This window comes from Triticum dicoccoides, chromosome 2A (assembly GCF_002162155.2).
Source record: "Triticum dicoccoides isolate Atlit2015 ecotype Zavitan chromosome 2A, WEW_v2.0, whole genome shotgun sequence".
NCBI classification, from domain to species: Eukaryota; Viridiplantae; Streptophyta; class Magnoliopsida; order Poales; family Poaceae; genus Triticum; species Triticum dicoccoides.
The window spans coordinates 242,330,493-242,353,176 of record NC_041382.1 but is presented as its reverse complement, the minus strand read 5'-3'; positions in this window follow the sequence as shown (position 1 = coordinate 242,353,176).

Below are 22,684 nucleotides of genomic sequence, written 5' to 3'. Positions count from 1 at the left end.
AGCAGCAGCAGCAGCAGCAGCACAGCAGCAGCAGCAGAGCAGCACAGCAGCAGCAGCAGCAACAGCAACAGCAATAGCAACACCACCAGTAACAGCAACAGCAACACCACCAGCAACAGCAATAGCAACACCACCAGCAACAGCAACAGCAACACCACCAGCAACAGCAACAGCAACAGCAACAGCAACAGCAACAGCAACAGCAACAGCAACAGCAACAGCAACAGCAACAGCAACAGCAGCATCATGTTGGTTTATGGTTAGCTATCTTGCTTTTTGTTATTGGGTTAGTACTATGATGTTTCTTGGATTCATCAAGATCTGAGTTGATGTGCTACCCTCGGAGTATTACATTATGACTATATTATTCTCTGGATTATGTGTTGGGTATTGCTATGACTTGGATTACAGGTGGATATATGGTACTTTGGGGATAAATTCCATCATTTCGTTGGTCAGGTGCCACCGAACCGGGCTTTTCATGTGCAACCACATTTACCTTTATGGGAAGGCCCTAATGCGGTATATTGTCGTGCCTCCCGCCGGTGCCTCCAACTAGGGAAGGTTAGGTGTGCGCGCTACCCTGGCCCGGTAGGCGGCAATAACCTTGTGAGCCCGAGTTAGGTTATGTGCACGTGTCCCCATTTTGGACCATTTTGTTTTGCCATGACGATGGCTGTTGGGTGTCACGAGTTGACACCGGGCCACCCAGACACCCAGGACTTAGCCCAAAGGTGAGTTTGTCGGAGTGGCTGAGAGAGTGTGATGAAATAGATCGGTTTTGTTGGAACGCCGTTGGTCCACCCGAATGGGAGCACGAGGCCATGTGTTCTGTGATGTGGGTACAGTGTGCTAACCTCTGCTGACTGTGTGTTTAATCTACCGATAGCCGCGTCCTCGGTCATGGGCACAAGTTCGTACTAGGTCACACCGTTCGATCAACACTCACATGACGGAATGACTTATAAGTGATTTATATGTTGATACTGTGAGCAGTAACAGCTTGGCAGGATGCCATGATGATGTTGAGATGATCTTGAGGATGATCTTTCAGTTTGTGATCACGAGGTAATCATGTGGAGATTGTGATCACCAGGTGATCGAGATGGTATATTGCTCGGCTGGATAGCCAAGAGTGAGATGGTTATTGAGATTGAGATGTTCGTTTATCAGCATTGTCGTAGTTTCATATCATGCTTAGTAGTTGCTTTCGCATCATGGTAGCTGTTAATAAATTAACATGTTTAATGCTATGTTGTTGTTTTGCCTTGATGCTCTTGGTTGTTGTGAGCTTGTAAGTACATTCAATGTACTGACCTAGAGTGTCATGCCAGATTGCAGGTGATACTGTGATTTCTTTGCTTGTCTAGGAGTCCGCCCGTGCGAGCTAGATCGTGTCCCAGCCAGAGTCCCTTGGGAGTGGAGTTCACCACCTTCGTCGTTGTTCCGCTGCTAGCACATAGCAAGTGTAGTGTCTCACGCGTAGTGTTACCGTGCTGGTGTGATCCTTTGTAACATCATACCCTTGTATCATTATCCTTTGTAATAAGAGCTAATTTGTTCTATGCCAAGCAGTGTCGTATTCCAGAAGACTTTACCTCGATCTCCGGGATGGAATACATGGTGTTCCGGTCTCTCTGAGCCGTGGTGCCACACTTGGAAGTTGCCAAGGGGGGTGCCCATACCCATGTATTTATGTCTCTTTCTTCGAAGGTGGTGATGATGGAGTTGTTGATGATGTAGGCTTGTCGTCCATCTTCCAGGGCATATGATCACCATCACAGAAGGATGAACAAGTCTCTGGGATCCTCAAATCTGCAGCCAAACTCATCCTCTTGAATCTATATTCATACTCACAGTTTTGGTTTTGCAGATCATAGATCTGGGCCTGGAGGTGCTTGATTTTCTCGTGAATCTTGAAGATGGCCTCCCCAATGTTCTTGGCATCCAGCTTGTGATTGTTGTTGAACTCCGCGATCATCATGTGATTGGCATTCAGTCCATGTTCCACCATCCCTTGGCACTTAAAAACTTGTTGCTCCATTGTTTCGAGTCTTGTCTCCACGCTTCCGTTCTTCTTCGGCCCCTCAACATCGCGGATGTGCAGCACCCTCTCATGCATCTCAACGGCTTGAGGGTGTCGCGGCACCTCCACAAGGTAGGGGTTGATGACCTTCTCGAAAAACTTGTCCATGGGGGCGCTCGGAGACGTCATGGTGATCTAGATCTATCAGAAAAACAGCTCAAAATAAGAACAGAAGATATTGTCATGGTACGGTGGTCAAAACCTTCGGGAGATTATATAATGAATGTTTACCGACCAAAAGAAGTGTTGTGCACGAAAACGGAGTCCGGAGGGCACACGAGGTGCCCACAAGGCAGGGGCGTGCCCATGGGGTAGGGCGCGCCCTCCACCCTTGTGGATGCCTCATGCGCTCTTCGGACTACTTTTAATTTTCCTAATTTTTTAAATATTACAAAATAGAGAAAAATTTCCATGGGAAACGTTTTGGAGCCGGTTTACTTACCATACCACATACCCATTCCTTTTCATAGTCTGAAACATTCTAGAAAGTGTAACGTATGTACTTGTAGCGCCCAAGATGCGATTCTATCCCAATCATGTGATGAATTCATGATTGGGGCACAATCGCATTTCGAGCGCATAGCAAGGTGGATATCATTACAACATACCATGTACTAAATAGACGAGAATACAAGATAAAGGCTTACACTTGCCACAAGCTACATGATGAAAACAACAGTTCATCAATACATAGCAATCATCATACAGACGAGCAGGATCCGACTACATATGAAATCAAATGGAAAACGAAGAACGACATCCACCCTGCTAATACCATGATCCCAGACCCAGAACCTATCCCTTGGTCGAACAAGAAGAAGAACTCCAAAAGCAATCAAGCATCGCTCTCACGTCAGATCATCACGTTACCTATACCTGCAACTGTTGTTGTAGTAATCTGTGAGCCACGAGGACTCAGCAATCCCATTACCATGGGTATCAAGACTAGCAAAGCTTAATGGGTATGGAAAAAGGATAAGTGGTGAGGTTGCAGTAGCGGCTAAGCAATGTATGGTGGCTAACTCACGAGTACAAGAGTAAGATGAGAAACTACGCAAATGGTCGCAACCTAGTAATGATCAATAAGTGATCCTGAACTACTTACGTTAAAACATAACCCAACTGTGTTCTCCTCTCAAACTTCCCGAAAAGAGACAGTCACGTTACGCATGCAGTTGGTGTATTCTAATTGAATTTACTTCAAGTTCACTACAACCGGATACTGACAAATTCCCATCTGCCACATAACCGCAGGCATGGCTCTAGAAAGTTTAAACCCTGTAGGGGTTTCCCAACTTAGCCCATGACAAGCTATCCACGGAGACAATCCTCCATCTCGGGACCCTCTGATCAGAATCGGAATCCCAGTGCACAAGACATTTTGACAATGGTAAAACAAAACTAGCAAGACCTCCCGGCGTGCCGACACCCTGATAGTAGCCGCACGTATCTCGTCTCAGGCCACAACCGGATGAGCAGCCTGTACAACTAAAACCAGTCCTCAAGTTTCCCCATGGCGGTGCTGCAAGGGGCTCTAGTTCGGACCAACACTCATGAGGAGCACTGGCCCAAGGGTTGATTAACTAAGTCCTCGGGTGCTAGCCGGTCCCTATGCAAGTTTTAGTTGTTATTAGGCAAATGGTAAAACCAATGTTGGGCTTTGCTGGAAGAGTTTTATTCAAGGCGAACTGTCAAGAGGGGCCCATAAACCATCATCGTGTTAGGGACGCAAAATCAAGGAACATAACACCGGTATGATGGAAACTAGGGCGGAAAGAGTGGAACAAAACACCAGGAAAAAGGCCAAGCCTTCCACCCTTTACCAATTATATAGATGCTTTAATTAAATAAGAGATATTGTGATATCCCATGATATCCCATGATATCCATGATATCCATGTCCCAACATGGAACAACCTGCAACTGCACCTGCAACTAGCAACGCTATAAGAGGGGCTGAGAAAAGCGGTAACATAGCCAAACAAAGGTTTGCTAGGACGGTGGAAAATGTTAGAGCCTAACATGACAATTTGGGAGGCTTGACAAACAAGTGGTAGGAAGCGCGACATAGCGATACATTGAGACAACTAGCAAAGCAAAGATAGTAGTGGTATCCAGAGTAACGGTCGTCTTGCCTGAAATATCGCTAGGAAGAAGATCGAGTCCATCAAGAAGATGAACGGGCGTAGTCGAACGAATCCTCGCAATCGCAACATAACAGGAACTATCAAAAAGGAGCACAGCCGAAAAGAAGAAAACATCCAAGCATAAACATGGCATGATGCACGAACAAGTATGATGCATGTCCGGTTTAAATAGCATGGCATGGCATGGCATGTCAAAGTATAACAACCAATACTACAAATTAAGTGGAGCTCAAAATGCAACGAGTTGCCTATTCACGAAACACCACATTTAATTACTCAGTTCGCTCTCGTTGAAGCTACTCAACAATATTAAATGTTGGTTAACATGACAAGAGGTGAAGCATAAGCAAACTACACATTTAGGCATTTTAAATGAGGCTGCAAACAACAACAATATTTCCGAAAAATCCCCATATGCATATTTAGCAATTTAATGCAAACAACAATTTTAAACATGTTAAATGTTGTTATCATGATGCGGATGACATATACAAGTTTTATGCAATTTTAAAAAAATGTTGACATGAGCATGTTATGAAGCATTTGGTCACCATGACGGAACGAAAGGGGTGCCACGGCAACTACAACGGAAATGGTTCCACGGCAACATTCAGGTGATCCGACAACTCATTGAGATGTTGGTGCAGAATAAAGTGTGGATGCACGGAACATGCTAGAGATGGTGGGGTGACCCCGGTAACCGGGTTCCCACGCGGCGAAACATGGCAAACGAGGAGGAACGTGCAAGCGATATATCATGCGCGACGAGCAACAGCTACATGCAACCATCTCATACACACATCAGATGCATACGGTCCACATGTGGTCATCTCGGAGTTATATCTTTGAAGTGTGTAATTCAGGATGGTTTGTGTCAAAGCGGTGTAGGGGAAGTAGACGTTCTCGGGATGGTCATGGTGGAAGTAGCGGTGAACATCTCGAAGATGAACATGACATATCTAAGATCTTCGGGGGTCGTCGTGGAAGTAGACGGAAGTAGTGGTACACGACGTCGGTATAGGAACTCGCGGTTTTGGCGACGGTAGTGGCTCATGTTCGAAGTGGAACTTGATGCATCATCGGGTAACTTGGCGCATCCAAAGGGTACTTTACGGGCCCAGTCAGGTGGTGAGGCATCTTTGAACTTGGCGGTCTTGACGGTTCCACATCGATCATAGAGGTCTACGTTTCGTAGATATTCGGGTTCAACAGTAGTGGAACTTGGCATTCCCTGGTTTGGGCGGTCTTGACAACGATAAAAGGGGCCAGCAGTGATGCACGAAGGCAGCGAGAGTTTCAGTGTCATGCAACACATGGTGGTGATGCACGGGGTCCATGGAGGGGCGCTGGTTGCCATGGGGCAGCAAGGCTGCAAGGGGGTTCAGGATGCGATGGTGGTGGCATGGAGTGCTTGAAGAGGGCGCGCACAAGAGGTCATGCCGGCACGACGAAGAAACGCAGCGGCAGCAAGGTGTGAGGAGGGCCATGGCAGGCGAAAGGAATCATACAGAGGGGGTTTGGGGGAGCTTGATGGAGGGAGGCGACCACCATGGACGGCGCTCGGTAGGTGGGGTCGCGAAGAGATACGACTGGTCGTGCGAATGGAGGACACCAGCGAGGAGGTCCAGCAAGGGCGGTGCAGATCGGCCGTGGGGCTCACTGGAGGAGTTGAGGGACGGTAGCGGCAAAGGCCATGGAGGCAGGGTCGGCCGGAGCTTCTAGCTCGGCGTCCATGGCAGGACAACGAGGAGGCCGGAGGAGGAGGGCCATGGAGGAGGTGCAGGGATCCTGCTGGCGAGGAGAAGCAGAGGTGGCAATGCGGCAGAAGTCGTCGGCAGAGGGACCGGGCGTGGGGGTGCGTGGCCATGGGGATCGGGATCCCTCTGCTGTGCGTGGTGACGGCGTGACGGAGGAGACAAGGGAGAGTGGGGGATCAAGGGAGAGAGCTAGGGTTATAGGTACGGCTGGGCTTAGGTGGGTCGCGGGGATGGCTGGGCCTAGCTAGGCCTAGTGGCCGGCTCGGCTGTAGGGAGGTTGGGCCGGCCCTCTTCTCTCTCTCTAATTTATCTCTCTATTTCAAAGTAACAGAATCTTAGAAGAAATTTGAAGGGAGATTGGAGTGGAGTTTGGGCATGTAGTTAATTTTTCTCAGACTCACAAAAAAAATGAGTTTGATCCCAGAAAATAGTAATGTATATGATTGTGAGAATTAAGTTCGAAATCATTTGAATTAAAGTCAAATTTGTTTGAATAGGAGGTTGGTGTTTGGAAGGTCCAAAAATGCCGAGAATTTGGTGGTGCTTGGAAAAATGACGAAAGAATATGTGAGCAACGTTAGAGGTTAAGAATTGAGTTAGAAGGCATGGAATATTTGCAAGTGTGTTATGGTGATTCCAAAGTTAATGGAACATTTTCATATATCTCCCTAATAATAGTAGGAGACTTTGAATATGTTTTAAAGAGAAATCACCATGTGCATTTCCCTCAATTTAAATGGATCGAAGATCCACATGATTTATTTATTTGAGTTTTAAAAAGGGGTGCATGATGACATGATGCAATGCACATGATGCAAAGATGAATGCAACGAATAAAACAAATCACACGACGAATCTTGAAATACAAGGAAGGCATCTAGAGCGTCGGTCTTGGGGCGTTACAACTCTCCTCCACTTACAAGAGATCTTGCCTCGAGATCTAGGAATGGCACCGGAGAGAAATGAAAGAAGGAAGGGGTAAAACTAAGTTGCTTCTTGACAAAAGAGTGAAATCAACAAACCTTAAAGGTTGCAAAGACATGAAAAGAACACAAGGGGCAAGGTGAATTGAAACCACTCTAGTTGAAATGAGATATTCAACGAATGCGAAAGAACGAATTTGGGTAGCACTCCGGTTGACAAGAGGAGAAAAACTTGATAAGATGTAACAAAATTGAAGAGATGACACAATTCTCTGGTTAAATGGATAAGCAAAGAAAAGAACATGATCTTGGCAAAACGAGATGATGGGACGAAGAGAGCAACATCACAATACCTCCGGTAGAAATGAAAGAATGGAATGAAAAGAACACAGAACAAAACAATATGTTCTACCTCAAATGATTTTGTGAGAGCATCTGAGGGAGTCCTGGATTAGGGGGTCTCCGGACAGCCGGACTATATCCTTTGGCTGGATTGTTGGACTATGAAGATACAAGATTGAAGACTTCGTCTCGTGTCCGGATAGAACTCTGCTTGGCGTGGAAGGCAAGCTAGGCAATACGGATATGTATATCTCCTCCTTTGTAACCGACCTTGTGTAACCTTAGCCCACTCTGGTGTCTATATAAACCGGAGGGTGTTAGTCCGTAGGACAACATACAATCATACCATAGGCTAGCTTCTAGGGTTTAGCCTCTCCGATCTCGTGGTAGATCAACTCTTGTAATACTCATATCATCAAGAATAAATCAAGCAGGACGTAGGGTTTTACCTCCATCAAGAGGGCCCGAACCTGGGTAAAACATCATGTCCCCTGCCTCCTGTTACCATCGGCCTTAGACGTACAATTCGGGACCCCTACCCGAGATCCGCCGGTTTTGACACCGACATTGGTGCTTTCATTGAGAGTTCCTCTGTGTCGTCGCTGATAGGCTTGATGGCTCCTACGATCATCGATAGCGATGCAGTCCAGGGTGAGACTTTTCTCCTCGGACAGATATTCGTGTTCGGCGGCTTCGCACTGCGGGCCAACTCGCTTGGCCATCTGGAGCAGATCGAAAGTTATGCCCCTGGCCACCAGGTCAGATTTGGAAGCTTAAACTACACGGCCGATATCCGCGGAGACTTGATCTTCGATGGATTCGAGCCCCTGCGTTGTGTGCCACGTGGTCACGATGAGTACGATTTAGCTCTACCATCGGACCGTATTCAGGAGATAGCATCTGCAGCCGCTTCGAGCCTCAATTCGAAGCCAGTTGCGCCATCCATGGACGGGTGGATAGACCCCGTCACGGAGGCCGTATCCTCAGCGGCGATCGAGCCAAATATCGACCTTACCCTTCACAAGAGCCGTGTTGCCAAACTGCCGGATCCTTCTCCGGCCACGGACTCCGAACTGCCTGCGCCTGTTCCTGTCGAATCTGATTGGGCGCCGATCATGGAGTTTACCTCCGCGGATATTTTTCAGCACTCGCCCTTTGGCGACATATTGAACTCATTAAGGTCTCTCTCCTTGTCAGAAGAGTCCTGGCCGAACTACGTCCGGCGGGATTGGGATGCGGATGACAAAGAAATTCGCCGCCCACCCACCACCCACTTAGTAGCCACTGTCGACGACTTAACTGACATGCTCGACTTCGACTCCGAAGACATCGACGGTATGGACGACGACACAGGAGACGAAGAGGAACCACTGCCCACAGGGCACTTGACAGCCACCTCATCATACGATATATACATGGTGGACACACCCAAAGAAGGCAATGGCGACGAGACAACGGAGGATGACCCCTCCAAAAAGCAACCCAAGCGCCGGCGTCAGCGGCGCCGCTATAAGTCCCGCCAAGGCAAAAGTGGTGATACCGGCACCGAAGATAATAGCACTCCGGGCAGTGCCAAAGACAACAACAATCCACTCCAGCAAGATTTAGAGCAGGAGGATGGAGGAGCCAGCCCTCCTGAGAGAGCGGCAGATGGAGAGTCGGAGGATGATAATTACATGCCTCCCTCCGAAAACGAGGCAAGCCTCGACGATGACGAATTCGTCGTGCCTGAGGATCCCGTTGAACAAGAGCCCTTCAAGCGCCGGCTTATATCCACGATAAATAGCCTTAAGAAAAAGCAACACAACTTCAAGTTGATCAAGATTTGCTAGCCGACAGATGGACCGAAGTCCTTGCGGGAGGAATATAAACTCGAACGCCCCTCCAAGAGTTACCCAAAGTGCAGGTTGCTACCCCGACAGGAGGAGGAAGCACCGAAACCTACAACCCCAGCGTATGATGTGGCTGATTGGCCACCTCGTGGCCGCGACAGAGAGATATTCCAGCCAAAAGCTCAGCCCGCACCCCGACACCATTCAAATAAAAAGGCATGGGGAAATACGCCAGACGTGCAAGACGAGGGCGCGCCACTATGCGAGACGATAATCGTCACGCCGGATACAGTAAAAGTAAGTCCGGCTGGGCCGAACACAGCGTGCAAGACTCATTTGAGCTGCGTCGCGACATAGCCCAGTACAGAGGCGCCGCACACCCCCTATGCTTCACAGACGAAGTAATGGATCATCAAATCCCCGAGGGTTTCAAACCCGTAAATATAGAATCATACGACGGCACAACAGATCCTGCGGTATGGATCGAGGATTTCCTCCTGCACATCCACATGGCCCGCGGTGACGATCTACACGCCATTAAATACCTCCCACTCAAGCTCAAAGGACCAGCTCGGCATTGGCTCAATAGCTTGCCAGAAGAGTCCATTGGCTGTTGGGGGGATCTGGAAGCCGCATTCCTCGACAACTTCCAGGGCACTTACGTGCGACCCCGAGATGCCGATGACTTGAGCCACATAATTCAGCAGCCAGAGGAATCGGCCAGGCAATTCTGGACACGGTTCCTAACAAAGAAAAATCAAATCATCGACTGTCCGGATGCAGAGGCCCTAGCAGCTTTTAAGCACAACATCTGCAACGAGTGGCTCGCCCGGCACCTTGTCCAGGAAAAGCCGAAATCTATGGCAGCCTTCACGACACCCATGACCCGCTTTTGTGCAGGAGAAGACAGCTGGCTGCCTCGCAGCAATAACATATCAAAGAACCATGGTACTTCGGATACCAAGGATGTCAATGGCAGGTCACGTCGCAACAAACATAAGCACCGCATTAACAGCGACAATACCGAGGATACCACAGTCAATGTCGGATTCAAAGGCTCTAAACCCGGTCAGCGGAAAAAACCATTCAAAATAAGCACTCCGGGACCATCTAGTTTGGACCATATACTCGATCGCTCGTGCCAAATACACGGCACCCCCGACAAGCCAGCCAACCACACCAACAGGGATTGTTGGGTGTTCAAGCAGGCCGGTAAGTTAAATGCCGAATACAAAGATAAGGGGTCACATAGCGATGACGAGGAGGAGCCCTGGCAGCAGAACACCGGAGGACAGAAGAGGTTCCCCACACAAGTGCGGACGGTGAACATGATATACGCAACCCACATCCCCAAGAGGGAGAGGAAGCGTGCGCTCGGGGACGTATATGCGTTGGAGCAGTCGCCCCAAAGTTCAACCCATGGTCCTCCTGTTCGATCACCTTCGATTGCAGGGACCACCCCACTAGTATCCGTCATGGCGGATTCGCCGCACTGGTCCTAGACCCAATCATTGACGGATTTCACCTCACTCGAGTCCTAATGGACGGCGGCAATAGCCTGAACCTGCTTTATCAGGATACAATGCGCAAAATGGGTATAGACCCCACAAAAACGACCTTTAAAGGTGTCATACCAGGTGTAGAGGCCCATTGCACAGGCTCAGTCACACTGGAAGTGGTCTTTGGATCCCCAGATAACTTCTGAAGTGAAGAATTAATCTTCGACATAGTCCCATTCCGCAGTGGCTACCATGCACTGCTCGGGCGAACCGCATCCGCGAGATTCAATGCGGTACCGCATTATGCATATATCAAGCTCAAGATGCCAGGACCTCGGGGGGGGGGGGTCATAACAGTCAATGGAAACACAGAGCGCTCTCTCCGCACAGAGGAGCACACTGCGGCCCTCGCAGCAGAAGCGCAAAGCAGTCTCTTAAGGCAATCTACTAGTTCGGCGATTAAGGACCCGGACACCTTCAAGCGTGCCTGGAGTAATCGGCAACTGGACCGCCTGGCACATTCCGAGCTCGCATAGCAATGCGGCCCCCACCCCGGTCCCAGCCAAACGGGGAAATCCGTGCCACGCGTACATAGTTACGCATTAAAAATACCATGGGCACAGGTGGGGAGGGGGGCACGACTACGGCACACCCCAAGACTCACCTTCAACTGCACTAGGGGCTTCCCACTTTGTTATTTTTCTCTTTCAGGACTTTAATCTCTAGAAACCCTGTCCGACAGCTTGATTGCCGAACACATGATGCAGCAAACAAGGAGGCAGAAAGCTACGTCACACCACAGAACTCCCAGGTGGATTACGATAACGAGTGAAATATTTGCTTTAATACTATTCCTCAGCTTGTCCTTGGAAGGGACATGTCAAACAGTCCTACTTTTTGCTTATCGCACTACTTGTATCATTCTGCTCTAACGCACCTTTTTGAATAAACAATGCACATCATTAAGACTATTATTGCATTCTTCCTTTCTATATATATATATATTCATTGATGACATCTAGCACCCGTACACTCTGGTACGGCCAATACGCTAGGGGCTTAAGCATACCCCATAATACGGCATGAGAAGTACGAACACTTTCGACAGTGCGGCACCCCGAACTTATAGCATTATATGCATCAGCTTCGAATCATGTCTTGGGTCAATAGTTGGGTTTGCCCAGCTCCCATGTTTTGGTACCTTACGTTCCGCTATATTGGCTAAGGTAGCACTGGGAGAACTACTGTGATTATGCCCTGGTTCTGCGGGGCTAAGCACCTCAGTAGAGAAAGCTAAAACTGACTGTCATGATAAGGCGAGAGACTGGTCGCTGTTCGAGAGGTTTCAAGTCCGTAAAGACTTATGCCGCTTAGAGCGAGGAGTCGGCCCTGTCCGGCTTAAGGCGTGTATTGCACCCCGAATTCGGCCTTCCGAATACTAGGGGCTTCACCGAAATTTAGAATTATAGAATTCTATGGCTAAGTGAGAGTGATAACGCATTATAGTCCGATCGCCTTGTTCGTTGTGCCGAGCACCTCCCAGGACCCAAAAATGGGAACAAGAGTGCTCAGGTTTATCCCGAACACCCCAGCACTCGTGGCGTGGGGGAAGAAGCCACGACTAGCGATCTCTCAGATTTGATAAACAGCCGAACAAAAGGTAATATTTTAAATTCAGACAAGCGTTGCATGGCGCATATGAACAAGTTTTCATAATACAGGATTATGCGAGCAAGTTTATTCAAATATTACATCTTTCGCACACTCGTCCGCTACAAGACAGGCACCCTTCAGGACACCCTCATAGTACATCTCGGGGTGGAGATGCTCCTTGCCCTGCGGCGGCCCCTCCTTCACCAGCTTCACGGCGTCCATCTTAGCCCAGTGCACCTTCACACGGGCGAAAGCCCGGCATGCACCTTCGATGCAGACGGACCGCTTGATGACTTCCAGCCGTGGGCAGGCATCCACAAGCCGCCTCACCAGGCCAAAGTAGCTGTTGGGAAGGGCGTCGCCAGGCCACGTCCAGACTATAAATCCCTTCATGGCCTGTTCGGCCGCCTTGTGCAGCTCGACCAATTGCTTCAGCTGGTCGCTCAGAGGCATCAGGTGTTCGGTCCCAGTATACTGAGACAAGAACAGCTTCTCCATTGAGCTTCCCTTCTCGGCCTGGTAAAACTGTGCGGCATCCGACACGCTGTGGGGAAATCTGCGAATGCTCCTGGAGAGCTCCGGACTCGGGTAAGTAACAAGTAATTTACTTTCACATGCTTACTTTGCATATTGAATGCCTTACCCGCTGCTATCTTCTTCATCGCATCAATCTCTTGGAGGGCCTTTTGGGCCTCAGCCTTGGCATTCTTTGCGCTCTCGAGGGCCGCGGCAAGCTCGGACAATCGCGTCTTCAAGTCAAGCTCCAACGCCTCGTGCTTCGTCACGAGAGCGTGGAGCTCTTGCTGCACCTCGCCCACCCGTGCCTCCTGCCTTTCCCGCTCGGTGCGGTCCTTGGCCGCTTTGTTTTCGGCCTCGGATAGCGCTTGCTTCAGGGTCGCGACCTCGGTCGTGGCCCCTGGCAAATTTACGATGATCCTGTCATTTTGCAATCGCATTCGTTTATATATATCCATAGACTAGGTACTACTTACCTTTTTTCTCCTCGAGCTGCCTGTTCGCAAGGTCGAGCTCTTTCTTGGACCCTTTGAGGTCTTGCTTCAGTACGTCGACCTCCGCAGTCAGTGCGGAAGAGGCCAGCAGCTAAGCCTGCATACACATATAGACATACTTATATTAGACTCTTGCGATATTGTTTGATCCTCTATTCGGCTTTTCTTTGTCAACACCGAACAGAGCATCAGGGGCTACTGTCTATGCGGTAATATTTTTCCTATATTTAAATACTTACCTCAAAGCCTGTTAGAAGGCTGGCACAGGCTTCAGTTAGTCCGCTCTAAGCGGACTGAACCTTCTGGATCACCGCACTCATAATAGTGTGGTGCTCTTCGGTGATGGAAGCGCTGGGAAGCGCTCCCAGTAGATTGTCCGGTGCCCCTAGATGGGCAGAGGTCGCCGGCACAGGCGTCTTGCCCCTTTTGGAAGGAGGCCGCCTACCCGAGTCCAGAACCACTGGAGGTTCCGGCGCGGTGTTCGGCTGAGGGCCGAACAAGGAACCCTCGGGAGCCTTATTCCCTCCGCTCCTAGAGTCCGGAAGGTCGCCTTGAGGCGCCTCCGGGATTGTCTCCCCTCGACCCAGTGCCTCTTGAGACAATACTTCGGCATTATCCGTAGGGCAAGGGGAGGTGGCAATTGGAAGTGGATCGCTATCCATGTCCGACGAGTCCAAGGAGCCGCCCGACGAAGATGCGTCGATACGGGCTTGGGGCGGTCTGCATAATCATATTCGGCATTAGGAGAAGCAGTGCAACAAAGGTATGCTATGAGTTACTCTGGTATCCGAATAATTACGACTTTGCCAGGGGCTTGGCCCTGAGCAGGCACTCGTCTTCGCCTTCGGCGGCGGTGGTGGAGTAGTCCGAAAGGAGGGTCCTCCCGTTCTTGGACCCTTCGCCCCCCCGGTCGGGGCGGCCTTCCTTTTCTTGTGTCCCCCGACTGAAGGGGGAACATCTTCATCTTCTTCCCCGTCTTCGGGGGAGGAATACATCGCGAAGTTAACGGACGATGAGTCCGATAACACCTGGCGTCGAGAACTCTTTCGGGTTCCCTTGGCCTTCTTGGTCTTCTCCGGCACCTTGTAAGGAGCCGAAGTCAGCATCTCCGTCAGGAGAGCGTCCGCAGTGTCTTCGGGTAGAGGGGCCGGACAGTTAATCTGCCCCGACGTCTCCACCCAGTCCTGTCAAAGGCATGGAGCTCAGACCCCGCACATGGTTAAGCTAGGGGAAATAAATATCCTACCGGATGTATAGAACTCACCGAATGCGCTAGGCGCTTCGCGCTTAGCCCGCGGTCCTCGGTGAGAGAGGGAGGGACCTCGGCGCCCTTGAACAGCACCCTGACGTCCTTGTGCATCGTGTCGAAGAGCTCGCTCAGAGTCTGGTGCTGGTCCGGGTCGAACTCCCACAAGTTTAAATCCCGTTGTTGACACGGGAGAATCCGATGGATGAGCATGACCTGGACTATGTTGACAAGCTTGAGCTTCTTGCTTGCCATATTCCGGATACATTTCTGGCGTCCGTCCAGCTCCACCGATGAACCCTAGGATAGACACTTCTCTTTCCAGGAGGTGAGCCGCGTGGGGATTTCGGATCGAAACTCGTGGGCCACCACCCAGTTGGTGTCGTGCGGCTCGGTGATGTAGAACCACACCGATTGCCACCCCTTTATGGTCTCCACGAAGGAGCCTTCAAGCCATATAACATTGGGCATCTTGCCCACCATGGCTCCGCCGCATTCTGCTTGTTGGCCTCGCACCACCTTTGGCTTGATATTGAAGGTCTTCAGCCACAGGCCGAAGTGGGGGCGGATGCGGAGGAAATCCTCACACACGACGATGAACGCCGAAATGTTGAGGATGAAGTTCGGGGCTAGATCACGAAAGTCTAGCCCGTAGTAGAACATAAGACCACGGACGAATGGATGGAGGGGAAACCCTAGTCCACGGAGGAAGTGGTGGAGGAAAACTACCCTCTCGTGAGGTTTCGGGGTAGGAACAATCTGCCCCGCAGCGGGCAGCCGATGCGCGATATTCGCGGCTAAGTATCCGGCTCCGCACAGCTTCTTGATGTGCCCCTCCGTAACGGAGGAAGCCATCCATTTGCCTCCCGCTCCGGACATGTTTGGAGAAGGTTGAGGGGAAGGATGTGGACTTGGGCGTTGGAGATCGAGTGCGCAAGAATGGATGAGCAAGGAGGAAGAAGGCGTGGGCAGAGAAAGGTTAAACCTTATCCCCTTATAAGGGCGGCCGAAACTATGCACCCCACTAGCCTGGTAAAACTCGCTTATCCCCAAAGCGCTGTAATTGATGGCGCGGTTGGGTTACCCACACCCGTATTGATGAGAATCCCGTAATAAGGGGGACACGATCTCTGCTCTAACAAGACGTGTCAAGAAACTGCCTCGCGTTATGTGCCGGGCTGGCTAGTTAAAGGAAAACGGTTCGAATAATCACCGAGCCATGGCATGATGTCATGTTGCCAAAACATGTCAGTAGATTAGATTTGTGGAAATATTATTCTCTCTATGGTGGTATGTGGAACTTATTTTGCAGGGTCAGACACTATCCTTGTATTCAGATTCTTCTGTGGTGTATTCGGAGGAGGAACCCGCCTTGCAATGCCGAAGAACACACTGCACGCCGGACTCATCATCATTCAAGCTTGGTTCAGGGGCTACTGAGGGAGTCCTGGATTAGGGGGTCTCCGGACAGCCGGACTATATCCTTTGGCCAGACTGTTGGACTATGAAGATACAAGATTGAAGACTTCATCTCGTGTGTGGATAGGACTCTGCTTGGCGTGGAAGGCAAGCTAGGTAATACGGATATGTATATCTCATCCTTTGTAACCAACCTTGTGTAACCCTAGCCCCCTCCGGTGTCTATATAAACCGGAGGGTTTTAGTTCGTAGGACAACATACAATCATACCATAGGCTAGCTTCTAGGGTTTAGCCTCTCTGATCTCATGGTAGATCAACTCTTGTAATACTCATATCATCAAGAATAAATCAAGGAGGACGTAGGGTTTTACCTCCATCAAGAGGGCCCGAACCTGGGTAAAACATCATGTCCCCTGCCTCCTATTACCATCCGCCTTAGACGCACAGTTCGGTACCCCCTACCCGAGATCCACCGGTTTTGACACTGACATCATCCTTAAAAGAAGGATTGAACGGAGTTGTTGGAAGATCAATACGAAAGTATATGGTCCTCGTGGGCTTATGGAGACATCTCAAAATTATGAGGTGAGCTTCTGCCACCAACGGAAACAAATGATTTGATTGAGAGACAAAAAAGATAGAAAGCTCCTTCCATCGAGGTGGCAATTAAGGAGAAAACTTGGATCATAGATAAGCACCACAATAGCAACATTCCTTAGAGAGGGCTGTAGGTGAAATATAACCCAAGATAATTCCAACAAAGACATTGATTGGTTGAAAATATCTCTTGAACGAAAAGAAAATGATGGATTTAAATATGTCAGTCTTGAAAACTTGTGAATCATGAAACACGAAGGGAAATTGTCAAGAATGACATAACACCACATCAAAAGATGAGATAGGAAGAAGTGCACTTTGCATGCAAGATGAAGAATGCTTGAACTCCTCAAAACAAGAATGTGTTGAGCACCATGTTTATTTTAGAGTATAGCTTGGCAGATCTTAACTTCGAGAGAAATCTAGAAGAACAATTGAAGAATGAATGGAATCCTTGACGAACCACCATGTAGAACCTCCATGAAGAACTCCGGTAATAAAAGGATGATAGAAAGAAAGAGAAGTTGAAAACACAAGGTGAAGCCTTGCAATGATTTAGATGGAGCTTCACGACGAGATATTTAAGAGACCTTGGAACTCCAAAAATAAAAGATGAATCATCACGAACCGAGAATGTGATATGATGAACAACTCTGGAAAGAAAGATGAATCACTTGTAATCGAGAATTTACTCATCATGAACAATTTGTGGAAGAAAAGAATTGAATCACCTCGAGGAAATAAGAATAATATTTATTGTATGCTTATCCTTCATCAAATTAAATTGATGACAAGCAATGGATTTGGCATACTACTTATTCTCATTAAAAAGGATTAAGGAGAGATATAGCGCAAACTTGGGAAGGTCTTCCACGAACCATCGGTAGGATTTGGGACGGACGAATGAATTGATACGATAACAACGGAAGAGGATTGTTAGACGAACCACCGTAAGGATTAAAAATAATGAACAAAGAAATGGAACGCATCATCAGGAAGAATTGGAAAATGAACGAATATATTTGAGAGAATTTAGATATAAGAGAATGAAGAGACTATGAGGTGAGTAGGGAATACTTGAATGATGAACCAGTAAGATTTGGAGAACGAGAGCTGAAAGTTGAGAATGAATAATTCTGAGATGCTGGGCTCCAGAGAATCAAACTGAAAAGACTCCTGAATTGCTCCGGATGGGTGAAAAGAATTACTGACAAACGGAATTATTTGAGAGGATAGCATCAAGCTAGCACCATAAATCTTCGAGAGAACGAACAAGATTTAGAGTAGAACTCTTCTTCAGTCTTCAAATGTTGAGAATGACGACGAGAAACATTACCAAAAATGGTGAGATACTCCAGAAGAATGAAAAGAGGAAAGATTGAACCAAAGAATTTGAAAGCGATCTCGGAGAAGGAATTGACTGATGAAAATTCATTCTTATGTCAAACTTGAAAGGAATTTGAGAACAACTCCGGGAAAATTAGAAGAGTCAGGAAAGATCCTGGGAAAAGACTTGTGGGTTAGGGACCACTCAAGAGAAAAACTGTTGAACGATCTTAAAAGAGAGATTGCACGGGTTGAATTAAATGGCTCGAAACAGATAACAACCTCGAAATAGCTTGAACGAATTAGCAATGGAAACGTGAATCTTCTGATATATCTTCAACACTCCGGAGAAGAGATAGAGGCTTGGAAGAAATTCCAACATGGGAAAACATGTGAAACAAAACAAGGATATATGATCAACACCGAAGCTTGAGTTTAGTCCACCAAAGAAGAAAGAGAACGAAGAATGATGAACTTGTAGGTCCTGAGCATCTTTAGGAGAACTCACCGGTTAAGAATATTGAAGGAAAAGAATGACGACTTTTGATGAATAAAAGGAAACTTGATTAAGGATTCTAAGTCATTAAAGAAAAGGTGGGAGGGCGGGAAAACAAAGGCAATTTGGAGACAGATGAAATGAGCGAATCCTCAGGCTTCTCAACAGCGCCCGTATGGAATAACTTGAAAAGAAGTGCACCGATTGAAAAGGATTGACATGAAAATCTCAATGAATAATAAGGATTAGTACTCCCATAGAAATATGAGAACACCACTTAGGAAAAGGTATGGAATCCACACTTGACTTCGAAGCAACTCGAATACCACAACAAAACAAAACAAGGATTTGGCTTGCAGAATAAGCTAGAACAAACATATGATAGACCCCATATCGTATCATGTGTCTGTTGGAAATATATCCTACGTGATACTTGAATTCCCACCTAAGAACTCCCGAAACTTTCTGGTTATGCAATCTGGTGTTGGGGATACAGGGAGGCACAAATATCTCACACAACTAACAAATCCTACACTCCAACTATATCCATCCATCAAGACATAACTAAGAAAACGTCGGAAATCGTGTACCTCAGACCTTCGAAAACATATGATATACTAGATGTGGCAATACATCTGATTGCTCTTCGCAGTACTGGGTGTCGTCAAACTATTCACACCACAAAGAGTGTAGAAGCGTTTTTGATGTCGGCGAACTCTGGTATTCCAGAACTAAAATGATAATCATTGTGAAAAAAACACCTTGGAGCTCAACTCCCCGGGACACTGCCACAACCCCTAAATGTCAGGAGGCACCAAGACAGAATCACCGTCATAATGATATCACAACGATCCAACAATACCCACGTGATCCTAAAAAAATTTGAGGAAAAGAGGAGAGTGAAGTCAAAACATCTACGTCAGGAGTCCTCACCAGAGCGACAAAGGGGATAAGGAGTAAAAAGAATTCCTACTCTATGATATATAACCAAACTCAAAATGGTTTTTTCTAGACTCAACAAGAACAACGGTTCGATCAATCAAGGGGGTTCCTATGGTCAGTATGGCTTTGATACCAACTTGTAGTGCCCAAGATGCGATTATATCCCAATCATGTGACGAACTCATGATTGGGGCACAATCGCATTTCGAGCGCATAGCAAGGTGGATATCATTACAACATACCATGTACTGAATAGATGAGAATACAAGATAAAGGCTTACACTCGCCACAAGTTACATCATGAATACAACATTTCATCAGTACATAGCAATCATCATACAGAAGAGCAGGATCTGACTACAGATGAAATCAAACAGAAAAAGAAGAACGACATCCACCCTGCTAATCCCAAGATCCCCGACCCGGAACCTATCCCTTGATCGAACAAGAAGAACTCCAAAAGCAATCAAGCATCGCTCTCACGTCAGATCATCACATTACCTGTACCTGCAACTGTTATTGTAGTAATCTGTGAGCCACAAGGACTCAGCAATCCCATTACCATGGGTATCAAGACTAGCAAAGCTAAATGGGTATGGAAAGAGGATAAGTGGTGAGGTTGCAGTAGCGTCTAAGCAATGTATGGTGGCTAACTCACGAGTACAAGAGTAAGATGACAAACTACGCAAACGGTCGCAAATTAGTAATGATCAATAAGTGATCCTGAACAACTTATGTTCAAACATAACCCAACCGTGTTCTCCTCTCAAACTTCCCGAAAAGAGACAGTCACAGTTACGCACGTGGTTGGTGTATTTTAATTGAATTTACTTCAAGTTCACTACAACCGGATATTAACAAATTCCCATCTGCCACATAACCGCGGGCACAACTCTGGAAAGTTTAAACCCTGCAGGGGTGTCCCAACTTAGCCCATGACAAGCTCATGATCCGCGGAGACAATCCTCCATCTTGGGACCCTCCGACCAGACTCAAAATCCCGGTGCACAAGACATTTCGACAATGGTAAAACAAAACCAGCAAGACCTCCTGGCATGCTGACACCCTGATAGTAGCCACACGTAACTCGTCTCAGGCCATGACCGGATGACCAGTCCGTACAACTAAAACCAGTCCTCGAGTTTCCCCGTGACAGCGCTGCAAGGGGCTCTAGTTTGGACCAACACTCATGAGGAGCACTGGCCTGGGGGTTGATTAATTAAGTCCTCGGTTGCTAGCCAGTCCCTATGCAAGTTTTAGTTGTTATTAGGCAAATGGTAAAACCAATGTTGGGCCTTGCTGGAAGAGTTTTATTCAAAGCAAACTATCAAGAGGGTCCCGTAAACCCTCATCGTGTTAGGGATGCAAAATCCACGTACATAACACTGGTATGACGGACATTAGGGTGGCAAGAGCGGAACAAAACACCAAGCAAATGGACGAGCCTTCCACCCTTTACCAAGTATATTGATGCATTAATTAAATAAGTGATATTGTGATATCCCACGATATCCATGATATCCATGTCCCAACATGGAACAACCTGCAACTAGCAACGCTATCAGAGGGGCTGAGAAAAGCGGTAACATAGCCAAACAAAGGTTTGCTAGGACAGTGGAAAAGGTTAGAGGCTAACATGGCAATTTGGGAGGCTTGATAAACAAGTGGTAGCAAGCGCGACATAGCGATAACATCGAGACAACTAGCAATGCAAAGATAGTAGTGGTATCCAGAGTAACGGTCATCTTGCCTGAAATCTCACTAGGAAGAACATCGAGTCCATGAAGAAGACGAACGGGCGTAGTCGAACGAATCCTCACAATCGCAACGTAACAGGAACTGTTGAAAAGGAGCACAACCGGAAAGAAGAAAACATCATGGTAAACACACAAGCATAAACATGGCATGATGCACAAACAATTATGATGCATGTCCAATTTAAATAGCATGGCATGGCATGGCAAAGTGCAACAAGCAATACTAGAAATTAAGTGGAGCTCAAAATGCAATGAGTTGCCTATTGACGAAACACCACATTTAATTATTTAGTTCGCTCTGATTAAAGCTACTCAACAATATTAAATGTTGGTTAACATGGAAAGAGGTGAAGCATAAGTAAAATACACATTCAGGCATTTTAAATGAGGCCGGAAACAACAACAATAATTCCGGAAAATCCACATATGCATATTTAGCAATTTAATGCAAACAACAATTTTAAACATGTTAAATGTTGTTATCATGATGCAGATGACATATACAAGTTTTATGCAATTTTAAGAAAATGTTGACATGAGCATGTTATGAAGCATTTGGTCACCATGACAGAACGAAAGGAGTGCCACGACAACTTCAATGGAAATGGTGCAATGGCAACATTCCGGTGATCCGACAACTCGTCAAGATGTCGGTGCAAAAGAAAGTGTGGATGTACGGAACATGCTAGAGATGGTGGGGTGATCCCGATAATCGGGTTCCCACGCGGCGAAACATGGGAAACGAGGAGGAACGTCCAAGTGATACATCATGTGTGACGAGCAACAGATACATGCAACCATCTCATACACACATCACATGCATACAATCCACTTGTGGTCGTCTCGGTGTTATACCTTTGAAGTGTGCGATTCGGGGTGGTTTGGGTCAAATCGCTGTAGGGGAAGTAGACATTCTCGGGATGGTCGTAGTGGAAGTAGCGGTGCACATGTCGAAGATGAACTTGACATATCCGAGGTCTTCGGGGGTCATCATGGAAGTAGACGAAAGTACTGGTACACGGCGTCGGTAGAGGAACTCACGGTCTTGGCGACGGTAGTGGCACACGTTCGAAGTGGAACTTGATGCATCATCATGGAACTTGGCGCATCCAAAGTGTACTTGACGGGCCCGGTTAGGTGGTGAGGCATCTTTGAACTTGGCGGTCTTGACGGTTCCACATCTGTCGTAGAGGTCCACATTTCATAGATGTTCAGGGTTAATAGTAGTGGAACTTGGCGTTCCTTGATTTGGACGGTCTTGACAACGATAAAAGGGGCCAGCGGTGGTGCACGAAGGCAGCGAGAGTTTCAGTGTCATGCAACGAGTGGTGGTGATGCTCGGGGTCCATGGAGGGGCGCTGGTTGCTGTGGGGCAGCAAGGCTGGAAGGGGGTTCGGGATGTGATGGTGATGGCATGGAGTGCTTGACGAGGGCGCACACAGGAAGTCATGCTGGCACGATGAAGAAACACAGCAGCAGCAAGGCGCGAGGAGGGCCATGGCAGGCGAAAGGAATCTTGCAGAGGGGGGTATGGGGGAGCTCGATGCAGGAAGGCGACCACCATGGACAGCACTCGGGAGGTGGGGTCGCGGAGATACGACGGGTCGTGCGGATGGAGAACGCCAGCGAGGAGGTCTGGCAAGGGCGGTG